This window comes from Anas acuta, chromosome 12, assembly GCF_963932015.1.
Source record: "Anas acuta chromosome 12, bAnaAcu1.1, whole genome shotgun sequence".
Taxonomy (NCBI): domain Eukaryota; kingdom Metazoa; phylum Chordata; class Aves; order Anseriformes; family Anatidae; genus Anas; species Anas acuta.
This window is the reverse complement of record NC_088990.1, coordinates 5,216,729-5,231,512: the sequence shown is the minus strand read 5'-3', so window position 1 is coordinate 5,231,512 and position 14,784 is coordinate 5,216,729. Positions and strand designations below refer to the sequence as shown.

At 41.2% G+C, this 14,784-nt stretch overlaps 1 long non-coding RNA gene across 24 annotated transcripts in view; it reads right to left on the bottom strand.

Moving 5' to 3' along the window:
• The window catches only part of LOC137863262 (uncharacterized), a 48,401-nt gene that overhangs the window by 9,863 nt on the left and 23,754 nt on the right, over positions 1-14,784 (bottom strand). For 12 of the 24 annotated variants that reach the window (XR_011100791.1, XR_011100801.1, XR_011100792.1 and 9 more), the window contains one exon: positions 147-13,808. This is a non-coding gene — a long non-coding RNA (uncharacterized lncRNA). Of the gene's footprint in view, positions 1-146; positions 13,809-14,784 lie in introns of those variants that run through there. The other 12 variants (XR_011100799.1, XR_011100806.1, XR_011100797.1 and 9 more) reach the window with 12 other exon arrangements.

The window sequence follows — 14,784 nt, the reverse complement described above, 5'->3', positions numbered from 1 at the left end:
GGAGTGGGTAAAGCCATACACATTGAGTAACATGTTGGTTTTGCAGACAAGGAATCCCTTTTTGCTGTACAACTATCAACATTCACTAAATAGTAATCCTTTAACCCCATAAAAAAAAAAAAAAAAAAAAAAAAGACTACTACTACTAGTTTTAATGCTCATTTGTTTGAGGCTTATGTAGGCATTTGTCATGAACAATAGCTGGGGTAAATTCTGTACAGAAGAAATGTTGAATCACGAGTGCAAGACTCTTGATGTTTTGGTCATCAAAGGAGGGAAACCTGGTGTAGATCTTGAGTGATGCTCAAGGGGAAAACAGGTTGTCTGAGGATTGCTGGCAGCCAAGAGCTGGCTACCAGAGATAAAGCCCAGGGACTGCATCAAGGTAAGGGCTCACGAGCCACTCAGCAGATGCTTTCTTTGCAGCTCTGCTGCCCTGCCTGCCCTCTTTACAAGGCCTGTCCTGTTCATTTTGCACATCCCTCTTTGCAGAGTGATGAGAACCTGAGGTTTTGCACAGCTTTGTGGAGAGAGGAGCAAGCTTTCAAATAACCATCTGCCTCACTTTCAAGTAGCTGTGTTGAGGTAGACCCAAGGTCCAGCAAGCCTGTTATGCTGTCTGGGGCAGAAACCCATAGCAAATCTACAGAAAAACGTCAGAGGAAGTCAAACACAAAGTAGTTCTCCTGATCTATTTTCCTTTTGGTGTTCTGTGTTCAGAAAGTCCCACAACCTTACCGGGCTGCATAACAAATATAAAATTTTGTTGACTTCAAGCCTCTTTTGCTCCTTGTGTTAAAATGAGTAAACATTTTCCTCTTCAGAAAGTTCTTCACAGCATTTGTCATTTTATAAACTTCAGCCACCTTCTTTTCCAAGGGTTCTAAATTTAGCTTTTTTTTTTTTTCCTCACATGGAAGCAGATACATACAATTACCCACAAGACAACCACTATCAAACAAAACTCTTGTTACTGAAACTCTTCCAAAAAATAACTTATTTAAAATTATACTAGCAGTGCAAATATCCGATGATCAGGCAGATTTGCAAAACCTGCCTGGAGCAAAATCATGCAATTAGAATCATGCTCATAAGTGTTGGAGTCTTAAAACATTAATAGATCATTTTAATGGAAGGAGTTATTAAAATTTGTATTTGATTTGCATTATTACAACACTGAATGCACTATGGAAAGCTGAGTTCATGAGGGAAGTACAGCACAAAACAGATTCTTATTATCTGACTTGGAACTTTAAAATAGACTGTGCTTTACAGTTCTGCCTGAATTTTCTTTAGTTTTATTACTCTTCTAAATTGATATGAACTCCTGTTTTTATCTTAGAAATAGGAAATGAGGAGGAGGATAAGCAAATGGCTTCAGATTGAAATAAAGCTTTGGAAAAGTAATTTGAACAGCAAAAAATCTTTCCCAACATGTTATTTTTCATTACATGAGATGTGATGTTCTGATCATAGCCCTGGCCAAAACTCCATTCGATTGCAGGGTTTCTGTAGATTATTTAGGGGAAAAAAATGCCCCAAATGTGGAAACAATTATAAAGAAATTCATGACTCGTTAGTAAGCATTCCTTAGTTTATTTGTTACAAGCAGACTAATTTCTGGATCTCTATATGACATCTTTTCTATTGGGCACTTACCCTCCCTGATGTGTTTATAAAATTCCCCATTTCATTAGCGTGCCACTGCCAGCAAATCTGATGCCCAAACATCTTCCATAATCCAGTAGAAAGCAGAGTTTGGTGTCAATAGAATAATTCCCATCATTCCCAAAGACTTTGGAGTAAACCTGCAAGGATTGAATAAATTTTAAACCATAATCAGAAAGTGGAGGAAGGAATACAGTGAGCTTCTTCTGCAGCTGAGGTATTTTTGGTTTTGTATTCTTTAGAATCCCCATAAAAGCATGTCCCTCATGCACGGTCGTCAAAATTAGCATTTAGGTGTTTAGACCTGAGTGGATTAGAACTGGAATAGGAGCGTGCTCTGAATTTTTCAGGGCAGCTCAAATGTTCAGCAATGGTGTCTTTGTGTTGAAAAACTCTATCCTTGAGAAGAACCCTGCCAATAAGTTAAAGGAGAGTAATTCTATTAAAAATAGAAATGGTGTCCTGTAGAGAAAAAAAAACATATCCTCCACCTTCTGTGCTTAATATATGGTTTAAAATTCAATGATCAGACTAAGTAGGTGTAAATCATCACAGGAATGATGCTGTAACACTTCAGATGATATTACCAAATTGTCTTGCTGGTAATTAAGAATATCCTCTACGGAATAAGGACCAATGACAGAAGAAAGTATAAATTGATATTGTCTCAGCACACAGAAGTGGTAGACAGAAATATTCATGTGCATAATCTTACACCTTGCCTACATGATACCCAGTGGGCTAAAGTAATAGCCTACAGAATTATCTTGGAAAAGGCACTTCTCAACAGAAACTAAAAGTCTTATGAGTTGTCTGTAAGTTTTTCAATTATATGTGGCAACAAAAATGAAGATAAACTAACAGGTATGCATTATAAAATGTTCGTTCAAGCATGTTTCTTTGGACTTTTTGTTAAAAACCCAAAGCATATTATACTCAAATGTTTGTCAAGCCCTATTTTCTCCTGTATTACTTCACCCAAAGAAAATCCACATCTCTTATTTTTCCCCTTTTCTTTTCATGTTTATGTATTCCACCACTCAGGGAAACAAGTGGAATTTCTATTACTCAGGAAGGTAATGAAGTCAGCCCGATTAAACACAAAAAGTCTTTGCACTGAATTTCTGGTGTAAGTTTCAGGGGAAAAAGACACCTTGATTCAATAGCCACTTCCATGAAGGTACATACAAGCCGTTCTGTCTGCAACAGTACGGTTCCTTGAACCTTAATAGACTTTTCCAAACACTTGTTATTACAAACCAAGTGCTTCCTTTCCCCAGTATGAAAAGTGCATCTCATCTGATTATTATGAAAATGTTTTTAACAACCTCTTTAAGGAAGTATATGTTTTGAGCAACATCATCTCAGGTCTGGGATCTTAGATGTTCATGAAAAGTACTCTGACATGTGTTCTGCTCAGGGCTTTTCACAGTATTACATGGATTTTTGAAATCACTTGTTTTTAATTCATATTAGTTGCTATTGGAATAGTAGGTCTACATTCCATTTAACCAATATATTGCTGATTACTCTTATAAAAGAGCAATATTTTGTATAGAGAGCAAATGGTGACCTGCCTACTAAATGAGGAGTGTGAACAGTTTTTTAGGTATGGACCCCAGTGAACTCATCCCATTTTGTGCATATTTGAGCCTTGCAAATCTCCACAGATTTATTTATTGAAGCAGATGTGCAAGTAGGGATGCTGGTCACCTCACTTCTGAAAATCAGGCCTTTTACATGCATTACTCCTGCTGACAACAAGAGAAGTCTGGATCAGTTGGCATTTCACACCTGCAGCTAATGCAGAAGTTGTAAAGATATAAGTGAGCATTAGGAATAGAAGTGATTCGTTGGACATGAACCAGTTGTATTTAATGGGAAAGGTGCAAATCCATGTTACGACTCAGATATGTATTAGCTACACCCCTGCTTTAACCTGTAAAGAAAGAATTATATCCCAGGGAACTTACCTCAAAGAGTTTCTTTCCTTTGGCAGAAGTGATCGTTAGTCTAAAATTGGCCATTGCTTTTATCTGTAGTTGGGGAATATATGACTTAGTTTGTACAGCTTCAGCTGGCAGGCCAGGCTCAGTTCAGGATCCTGATCTGCTGTAAATACCGCTTTGTAATCAATAGAGCAGTGAACTCAGAGCAGAGCCCAGGACCTTGTCCCTGTTCCTTTGGCCTGAGCTGAGCTGAGCTGGTAAATCTGTGGGGAGAGGAGATCTTGGTGCATGTCCAGAGCTCTCCCACCCACCTCGGTGCTGATAAGTCTGTGCCTCCAGACAAACCAACAGCTTTATGCCCGCTGCTTCCTTGGTGGTAGCAGATGCTCTGCACTGCTCCTTGGGCTATTTGGACTTCTACTAGGGCTGCAGCACATATTATCCTATCCTACTGATCGGGACTCTCCTCACCAAAGCAAATCTAAAAACTGAGGAGCATATGGGGCCGGATGTGTTTGTCTGCTGCCTCATCTAGGAGGAACAAATCATGTTGGGTGGGTAGAAAGGCATTGCCACCCTTTGTATCAGATTCCTTTGGTCCTGGGAATTCATCTCTGCCTGATGGGTTTGGGAGGTTTCTTTGTCAGCATCTAACAGGTGGCTGCTCTGATGCCTCCCAGCCTACGGGCTCATGCCCAGCAGCTTTCTTCCTGGCTGAGAAGTGTCACAGATGGAAATGAGTAGCTTTGTCTCCTCCTGCCAAGCATACAGCGTTCGGGCGGTGGCAGTGGTGGCAGCTATTCCTGCCTGCCTGGGGTAATAGGGCCGCCTGGGAAGAGGAATGGCCGCACCGGCACGTCCCTCCCTGAAAAGTCAGGGGATGTGGGCGGGCACACCAAGGTGGGCCTGGGGCTCCTACGTGACCTTCAGCATGAGTCAGGAAACCAGTTCATCACCTTGTTGCTTACTGGAGAGATCTCAGGCCAGAGCAAGGTGCACCTATGGGTGTAACAGATAAGGTTGCATTACTATCACTGTTCTCATGTTCTGAAGGTTGTCTTGTTTTCAACCAAATGATCTGTCACAACCTTTAAAACGTGGTGGCATTCACAATTACATCAATACAGCTTTTCCTGCTGAAGAAAACAGAAAGCATCTCTCCCTGCCTGCCCTCCTGGCTTCTGATAGAAGGTGCCCCAAAGTACATGAGGCTGCCATGATCCAGGCCCTTGGCCTCTGAGCTGCATAGACAAATAGGAAGCACATCCTTAGCCAGGATTACTTAAGCTAAAGATGAAGTGTGTGAATATTTCTGTGTAATGGCATTGTGTGTATATATCCTGCAAAAAGTGTTTTGGAAGTACTTGAGAATACTAGTGCATATGATTCAAAGAACAGTCAGGTATGCTAGAACTTGGATGAAGGGCACAGAAGAGACAAAGGAAGATTTTCATAAAGGCAGGAGGACAAGGAAGAGAATGGATTGTGGAGGCAGCTAAAAGGGTGGTAGGTAGGATCAGGTAGGACAAATCCTAAGAGTTCATAAGACGGAAAAATGCCTCTCTGGTGTTGTATCTTTAGTGCTTCTCCACAATGTTACAGGCCTTTTGCTACTGTCTTTATGCAGATGAAGCACTGAGGTTCTCCTGATGTCTTTTCCCCCCCTCCATAAGATGTCCTTTACGCTTTGATGAGATCACTGGTATATTAGTTCATTTTAATCTTTTCAGAAAGAATCCAAGGGCTGCAGTGAGGTCATGACTGTAGTAATGTCTGAAAGGACAGTTTTATGGAGGAAAGAAGAAATTGTGCTCTCATTTAATAAAACTAAGCTGCTTTGTGGCTCTCAAGTGTGTTGGGCAAGTTAAGGTTTGTTTATTTTTCTGTTGCATGCTTTTGCAAAAGGCAGCCTGCTTCGTGCTCTTATTTTCTAAGTATTGCATAAATCCAAGCTTGCAGGGAGAGCACCCAACAAAAGCAGTGCTCCACTTTGATTTAAAAGCATCTTTGTCCATGGTAGCTCCCGAGTCATACAGTCAAGTAGGAGGGGTTGTAAAAAAAAAAAAAAAATCTAACTCCTTTGACCCGAATGTCCCCACATTAGACCTTCATATCATTCAGAGGGTGGACACCTCACTTAGAATGTCCTAGCTCCCTTCTCTTTGAAAGAGAAAATTCCTTGGGGCAGTCTCAGTGCCACAGCATTGCTATGTAAGTATTTGTGCCTCGTTGGTCGATGGAGTAAAGCCAGGTAAGGATTTAGACCCCGACATTTCAGGCAATGATGGCAACTCGGAAGTGCTGAACTTCCACTGTTACTGTGATTTTACCTCTAGTCTTTCCTACTTTTTTTGTTAAGTGAAGTGTCAAGGCTTAATAGTATAATTCTGAAAGGTCTCTGGATGGATTTAGTATTGGAAAGAAATATATAGACAGATGGAATAATATGCCTTCCTTTACCATGACCAGTGTGTTGTATTTTAATGTTCTCTAATGAACTTAAAAATGACTCCCCAGCGTGCTCGCTCCCTAGGTCATAGGGGTTATTTTGAGTTTGCTGTCTTCCTGGATTCTTGAGATAATTCCCTCTGGATTTGTTGGGTCAACAACAAAGTGGCGATAACAAATACACTGCTGCTTTAATCCAGTGCTATGCTTCCTCCCTCTTTGCTGTGTGGATTTGTACATGCTCACAGTTACACTGCTTATAACGTAACAACTTCAGGGTGTCAATGGCATGCAGTGTAAAACCAGTTCCCCTTTCATACCTAGAGACCAAACATCCTGGATGATCTGTGGCAGATGCCATGGGTTTCGTTTTGCTCAAAGAGTTTTAGAGCTTTAGTTACCCAGAAAAGAGTGGGAGCTGTATGGCATTCGTTGATGGTGATAGGGAGCTGTGTGCTCTAAACCCCACTGAAAGCAAAAAAGAGCCCACCTCTACATGCTGCTAATATACATGGCTATAGAAAGTCTTCCTATTTAAAAAGGCTAATTAATAATTCTTAATGGTCTGTGGATTTCTACGTATGAATTGTCAGAGATTTGGGCAGGCTGAGGGAGGTGAGGAAATGGGTTAGCACTGCATTGTTTGAAATTACAGGGTTTAAAATTGTTTAAAATGATAAGCAGATAGGGTTTCTATGCCAGATTTGAGACATTTGTTCTCTTTTATTTGTACTAAAATTTCAGCTTGAGCTCACATTGTCATGCTACCCAGACTGCTTCCCAGACAAGCTAATTTGTCTACCTGTGTTCCATTTTTGGCCCTGGTTTTAATTTGAGGATGATTCCTGCTAATACCAAAGACTGGATAGGACATCCATTAAAAGTCTACACAGCAATTGAAATGGAAAATTCCAAAAGAAACCCTATTAGAGTTTTTCTCCATCAAATCAACATTACAGACTTCTTATGCATTTCTTAATTAGACATTGATATTAACTGGACTGTTGCATGATTTAAATCTAGCTCTTAATCTCAGCTATTCTATGCTGCTGTAGTTTTTATGACATCCAACTAGTGACTGCTTTATGCATTAATCTATCTGGAAAACCACCTTCACATTTTTTTGTCTTTTTTTAGAAGAATAAAGGCCCCAAGAAGGAAATGAAAGCTTTTGGGTTCAGCCATTAGTAATTTTCTGCTTAGTATTTGAAAAATTGCTTATTTTAATTGCTTCATAGAAGAAAAAGATATCAAAGCTAACGTTCTTTCTCTCCAAACTTTGTAATTATTTCTCTCAGACTCTTATTTGAAATGCCTTGAAAGGATTTTCATTGAAATGTAGATTTCTTCTCTTTCAAAAGTACTTTTATTCCCTCGTGTTTCTTTCCTTTTTTTTTTTCCTAGTGACTTGCTCTCTAGCTTTAGAGCAGAATACATAAAGTCCAATCTCTGGACATTACAGCACATGTCACACAGATGTCACTTAAGTGCCACCTTCTTTAAATTTAACCTACCCATGGCCTAGAGGCTGTGGTGGCAATCAGCCATAGGTCTCAGCCTGGTGTCCTCAGGCTTCTTCTATACAGTGAAGAAGTCATAGGTGTTGTAGGTACTTAATTTGCAGAGGGAATAGGGCTCTGAGATATCACTATGTGATTTGCTTATTAATATTGTTACCAAAATCAGGGGAACCTAATAGAAAAGTTATATAAGTGTTAATGGGCCTCCCGGTGAACTTAAGTTTGGGGCTTGTGGTAAAGTCTGGGGACAGGTAAACCTTGCATAGCTTCAGGTTTTGTTTCCAGCAGCATAAACCCTAAATATACTAACATGAAAAGTAAATTGCTAACCAAACTCTGTAGCTACTTCTTCACTGTATTTAAACATTGTTAGCACAAAGCCTCAGGATCATGTTGGCCTCATCAGTAATCCCTGATACTGATACAGCAATAGTAGCAAGAAGTTCTTTATTTCAACTATACATTTTCAGGGAATGTTTACTTATAGATTATGATCTGGTCAAAATGATCTATACATTCATTATGTCTTGAGTGGGCTTTCATAACTCACACTGTGTAAGAATGAGGCAAAACTCACATTTGTTTATAGAGCAGCTATTCTGCTCTGCAAAGAAGGCACAGAGAAAATACTGTCCTACACACCCTTGCTCTGCTCTGAGCGCCAGGTGATTTCTCATGCCAGTTCAAAACCATCCTTAAGAGCCCCAGAAGAGTGGGAAACTGGCCTCCTTGGAGACCCCCCCAAAATACAGCTGTGCTGCCAGCAAATGTGGTCCTGCAAGGCTAACATCACCGTGGCCTGTGTTATCTCATAGGGGGAATTTTCACAGTGGGAAAAAAAGCATTATGAGAAGAGAAGGTTGAAATGAAGCTAAAGCATTCTCAATATTAGATTTTATACTTTTTGGGTTTTTTTTTTGTTTTGTTTTGGTTTGGTTTTTTTTTTGCAATAACATAACAGGGAGAAAGAGAATGACAAAATGGGTTAGAGGAAGATGGAGAGATGGTCTATCAAGCAAAGCTGCTTTTTTACTCCCTAAATTTACCATCCTGTTGGACATCCTTATTCAAAAATTACTAATTTTTCATATTCAGATACTAGTTTTCAATATTAGTTCCTAGATTTGTCTGGACAGATTACACTCATTCCCACAATGAAACTTAATTATCCTTCTCATACCTTCAGGTACTTTCAGTCTTCTCCTGAACTGTTTCTGAGGACAGGGCAGCTGATGGTCAGTCAGTAATGCAAGCACCCCACCTCCCTGCTGGCCATGTTGTTTTGAAGGCAGAAGCCCTTTGGCCCCAGGTCTCTAGAAAGATTTTGAGCCCTAGTGCAAGCATTTTGCTCAGATTTACTTTTGCTGAGCTTCCTGACTGGTCAGAGACTTGTCATTTTCTCAGCACCTTTCTGTGTATTACTTGGAAGCACCTAAATGTGAGTAACTCACCTGGTATCCGTAGAAGGATGTATGAATGATTCATCACTCAGACAAGAATAACCCCTCATGAAATCTGGGATGGAAATGACTGCATGGTTTAAAACCTTCTGTATCCCTGCTGTGGCAGCAGGAAGGAATGCATCTGAGTAAAGTCAAAATGGCTAAATAAATTGGTTCAAAGCAGCAGTAATAGCACAGAGGGCCATATAGGCTGCTGGTATTGAGTAGTTACCAGACTTCAGGACACTTCATTGATTTCATCTGTAAGGAAACCTATAACACACATTATCTGTTATCACTACCTTCCGTATTTGAGCAAAGCTACGAAAGAGTAAAACACTAGCCAACATGTAAAGGTTGCATAAGATAACCCAAGACTTGCAAGTACTAAAGAGAAAATGATAATGAGTATCCATTCCATCTTGGAGAGTTATTTTTAGATCATATTATGTTTGTAAAATCCTTAGTTATTCAAATAAGGAAGTAGAGAAATGTTCTAATAAATTAAAATATAAATAGTCTTAAGAAAATCTCTCAGTTGATCAGAAGGTAGAGAGATAGCACAACTGATGTGTGATACAGAATCCTTTACAAATTAAATGTGAACTCTGAAAGGGCTGACCTAGCAAAAAAATAATAATTATTATAATAATAATATATAAATGGAGCAGGTACCACTGCGGTACACAGGTATGCTTTATGGGATTGGACGAGGTTGTCCAAAACGTGTTTTCACAACTAGGCTGGGATTAATGCTGGGCTTTGTACAGACTTCATACATTACATAAAACCCAAATTGAGTAAAAATCCACTTACCCCAAAATAGTATTCACATTTCTCTGTGAAAGCTGCTCTTTCAACCACAGCCTGAAAGCAGAGAGTAGGATAGCAGAAGATCCCGGGACTGCACAGCCAGGGATTGCGGTGGCACTGCAGGATAAAATACAAGTTCCTCAGTCACACCCAACCTACATTTTTTCCTGATGAGTTTATTACTCTTAATAATCTCCACTAGCTTGGGATAATATTTCCTATAAATACAATAAATAATGTTTTAAAGGATGCAGCATTTATTCAACTGATCATTTTGGTGATTCAAACAAAAGTAAAATGTAAAGGTTTACTTTTTAAAGGAACCAAGAGGCATCAGGATCCCAGGACAGAAGCTCGGGCTGGGTTCCTGGTTTTTCTTCTGATGGGTTCTGCACTCAGACTCACCTGGTCCTCATCCTGGGTGTGTTTGTCAGCCACGTGAAGCAGATAGCACCTTTTATAGGGTTTTTAGGGCAAAGCGTACTGTACAGTGTGTACAGTGCATGGCAGTAAACTGGGTCCTGATCTCACCTCTGCCCTTGCTCCTGGTGGCTGGAAAACTAGTGATAAAAAGTAATAATAAACCCTGAATAATTGTGTTGTCTTTTTAGTGAAGCAGGCCTTGAGCAGTGTGAGCTCTCCGCTGGGAGAAGTCCCATTTAAAAAATCTACCTGGCACAAAAATGAATTGGATCCTGTCACATGAATGGCCTGCATTTACTCGTCTGTTCACTTACCTACTAGTTGCTCATTTTCTGTGATGACTTTTGCTTGTTCCCTGGCTATTGGCAGGAACTGGGCAACAAAAGCTTATGGGAAATTGACTATTAAATTAAAAAAAAAAAAAAAGCTGACTCAGCAGATGCATTATTACCACAATGAAGTAACACTAGCAAACAACAAATGCAACTTCCGAATATCTCGTGGTTCACACTGCAACAGCAAGGGACATCTCCCAGCAAGATGGAGCAAAACAGACCAGGGTAGAGAGAAACACTGCATTAACCTAATGGAAATGTTGGTGGGAAGAAGGGGAGTAACTTATGGGAAAAGCATTCTGGCCATTGAGTGTTCTGGAGCACATATTGCAGCACTGAAGCAGTGAGGCTCAGGGCGGCTTTAAGACATCTGCTCGAAGGAAGCATTTACAGTTGTGACTGTCCTCTCTTCCTTAACTCCCTGGTTCCCATGGGCCAGCAGTTGCCTTGTTAAATAAAATGCTACTTTAGGGGAACTGGCTGGCCCTGGGGACTGGTAGCACAATACATTGCTTTTCATCTCTCACCCATGAACCAAGTCAAACAGTTTGGTAAACGACGAATAACCCTTACCATCCCGGCTGCCTGGTAACCTGTGCGAGATGAGAAGGCTCATCTCCCTGTCTGTTTACTAGAAGGAAAGTGTCTACCTCACTGTAAAAAGGGGCACAGTTACTACTCATTATCACCCAATTTAACCTTCTTAAGCCAAGAGAATGAGCCCAGGAAACTTAGCCATCTTCTTAGCCAGCAGCAGTGGTCCCAGTACTTCAAGCCCTGATGAACATTAATGAGGAGAGTAGCATTGTAGTGAATGGGGCTGTGCCTCTCCTGCAGGCAAGAAATCCAAAGATTTCTGAAAATCTGCCCTTAAGGTCTTATATAGAGGCAGGAAACCTATATAGGGACACAGCATCCAGCACTGGTAGAGTTAATATGCTGAGAAATCCCTCTCTGTTCCTTTACCCAACATGACTACAGCATTCTGGTTACCAAAATAGCCGTGTGTGGAAGGGTTGAAGGCCAGGAGCTCGCTGCAGTGCCCGTTCTTGCCCTGTGTGCTGCTCATTTTAAGGTCAGACCTTTGGCATCAGGAACCTGTTAGAAGAAAGAGGAATCACTTTTAAAGTTGTTGCTGCTCTGGGGGTTACCCTGCAAGGTCCGAGAGGGGAAAGGGAAGGGCAGGGCAGAAAAACACTCAGCCATATGAAAAATCAGCTGCTCCTAAGTTTCAATAGATATGCACAAACCCCTGAAACCCACCCAAAACTAGTCAGCTTGTTCGTGCCCACAGTGCTTCCAGTCACCACAATCATTTTCTAGCCCTTCTATGCCCATAGCATTGATAACATTGTCGTTGCCCACTGTGAGTTACTGTTTAATCCCTACTATCTTGATTAATTGCATTAAATTGGTATACCTGTGTTAATTAAACAGAAGATGGCAGAGGCAGCTTTCATTTCTTATTCTTTTGTGTAGATCATTTCCCAGGGCTTCACAGGTTGTGGAAAATAACAATGCAGAGACATCACCCATAATATTTCAGCTCAGCTGATAAAGCTATTTTACTCATACAGCAGTCTGTGTTTTTTTTTCCCCCCACTTATCATAGTATAGGCTTAATTACCATGCTGCTGCTGCATGGCAGCTCACCTCACTTTTTTTTTTTATTTGTATTATTTGCAAGTCGTAATCATGTTTTCCTGTCATCCCCGAGCAATGTGCGTGCGTGCGTACAGGCAAATGCCAAGCCTGGAAAGGAAATTTGATGCGTGTCCATGAATTGGAGTTTTCAAACTTTGGCTGAAGATTAGTACATGTAAACATAGCTCTGCCCCCTTCATCTTGGATAATTGGTCACAAATGCTACTTGACACTTCTCAAATCAGACACTTTACATACTTCTGAGCATAGCTGAACTTTTTTGGCAGGAATTAATTTGCTTTGCAACTCAGCCGCTCATTCCTGGCCCGATCCCTGCTCCAGTGATTTCAGTGCCTTGTTCTGCCAGTGCAAGAAGCGGAGGGGCAGGACCAGATCTGTTTGCTAGCACCGACCAGCCTGGCTTTGTCAGCTGCCTCAGAGATGCAGCTCCTGCAGCCACTGATCTGCCCTTCAACACCTGCACCAACGGTAGGGGTTTTACCCTCAGGTCCCTCCTCTCGTTACTTTGCAGGTAACATCGAATCTTAAAAAGAAAAAAAAAAAAAAAGAAAAAATAAAAATAAAGCAGGCAATGTTGGTCCATCAGAAATCACATCTCCTTAACACACCAGGAGTCTTCTGCTGCAGCAGCAGCTATATGGGAGAGGGCCACAAACACCACCTGCCCCCAAAGAGATCATCTCCATTTTCTCCTGCCTGTTCTGCAAACGGTGCTCACCTCAGCAGCAGAGACAGGGAATCCATTCCCAAAGTGTCGGTAAAGTTGGAAGGAGCCAGAGAACTCCTTGCTATTAACCAGCCCACTGCTTGCTCTGATATTGCAGCATGTTTACTCACCATGCAGTGGTATTGCAAGAGCTGGGCGGGCCATATGCTCACTTCGAAGGGCTGCCAGGTCTCAGGGAGCATCACTGTGTGTCTCCCGGCAGGGGCTTGGGGCAGAAACACTTTCCATAAAGGTTTTCACTAGGAATATTGTATCTGATATATTTCTTTACAGTCCCTGGACTAAGTGTCAGTTTATCAGCATTTCCATGTACATCTATGGATAGCCAAAGGAAAATATCATTCACCCGTTATTCACTGGGATGTTGATAAACTTCAGCAAATTAGAAACATTTGTCAGTTTGTTCTTTTCAACTATCGAGTGGGATGTGTGTCAGCATGCCCTCCTTGTGCTGGCTGCTTCATCCAGAAAATAGAGAAAGTGATGAAACAATGTCAGTTCTAGAAAAGGGTTTGCATGGGTTATCTTTACATTATTGTCTCGCTCATCACCAACACTATACCTGTAAACTAGAGTGAGCCTACACAAAGAGTGGGCTGCACACTAATGTGAGCCTACAGAAAGTGCTCCTACTTGCAGAAGCTACGAATGAACCTTGGCGCTGTACTTCAGGTATGGTTCGTGACAGGAGCAAGCACCCAGTCATGCCCTTGGCGGTGGCTTGGTTCTTGGGGCTTCACACAGCTCAAGGCACTGATGAGGAGGACCCAGGACAGACACAGGCCATGTAGCACTTCTCCAGACTCTTAGGTTCATCCCTGAAAGAGAAGGAGAGCTGCTGTTACAAAAGGAACGGCAGATTCACGATAGAGAGAGCAAATACTCTTATTGCACCTGGATCTACTGTGGACTAATGCAAAAGAAGGCTTGTTGCTGGCTAGTAAGTCTTTCATAGGCTGTTACCTTAAAACAGAGATGCTTTCTCTTGCTTAACTCTCACACTGCAGCCCTGGTGGGAGTGGTGGCTATGGTATTGGTGGGTGAACTAAGCTCCAGTTGGCAAAGAGATGCTGCTTAGTTCTAAAGCCTCGGCTAAGGAGGATGCTTAGTTCCCATTGCTCATACATATCACTATATAAACTTAGCTTTGAGGTCCCAGACATTTTAAAATAACATGTCTAGTGTTAGAATAAAGGAGTATCAGGAAAAGTGAATTACAGGTTACAGGCTTCTAGTATTTGCAGTAAAAGAACCGTTATTGTAATTACACCAATAGAGTACTCATTTATGTTGTTATTAAGGGAAAAGGATGGTGGCATTAAGATGTATGGGAAGAAAATCTTACAGAAGAGGAGCCAAATAATGTACCTCATTTTACCTTGCTGGTAAAAACCAGCAATAGCTACTCGACATACTGATAGTTCCAACACACATGCTCACTGGGGAGTCAGTGTCCAACGATTTAGGAGAAACCACTATAGGTAACATATGTCTGGAGCAAACCAGAACCCACAGAAGGGCCTGACCTCCCACACAGGCCCCCCATTGTGCCATTGAGCATCTCCGTAGTATTTGCTAAGTGAGAATAGAAAATCCCCAAATGGCTGGCTCTGTGTGCTCAATACTTCACAGACAGAAATCCTTACCCCAGCCAAAAAGATCAAACCCAAACTCTTGAACATTTGCAATGAGACTGAAATAAGAAAAAATGTTATTTTTCAGGGTAAAGGTGTGCTTCCATTTTGAATCACAGTATTGTGCTCAGGGCTTCCAGCCAGTGCGTTGATACCTGCT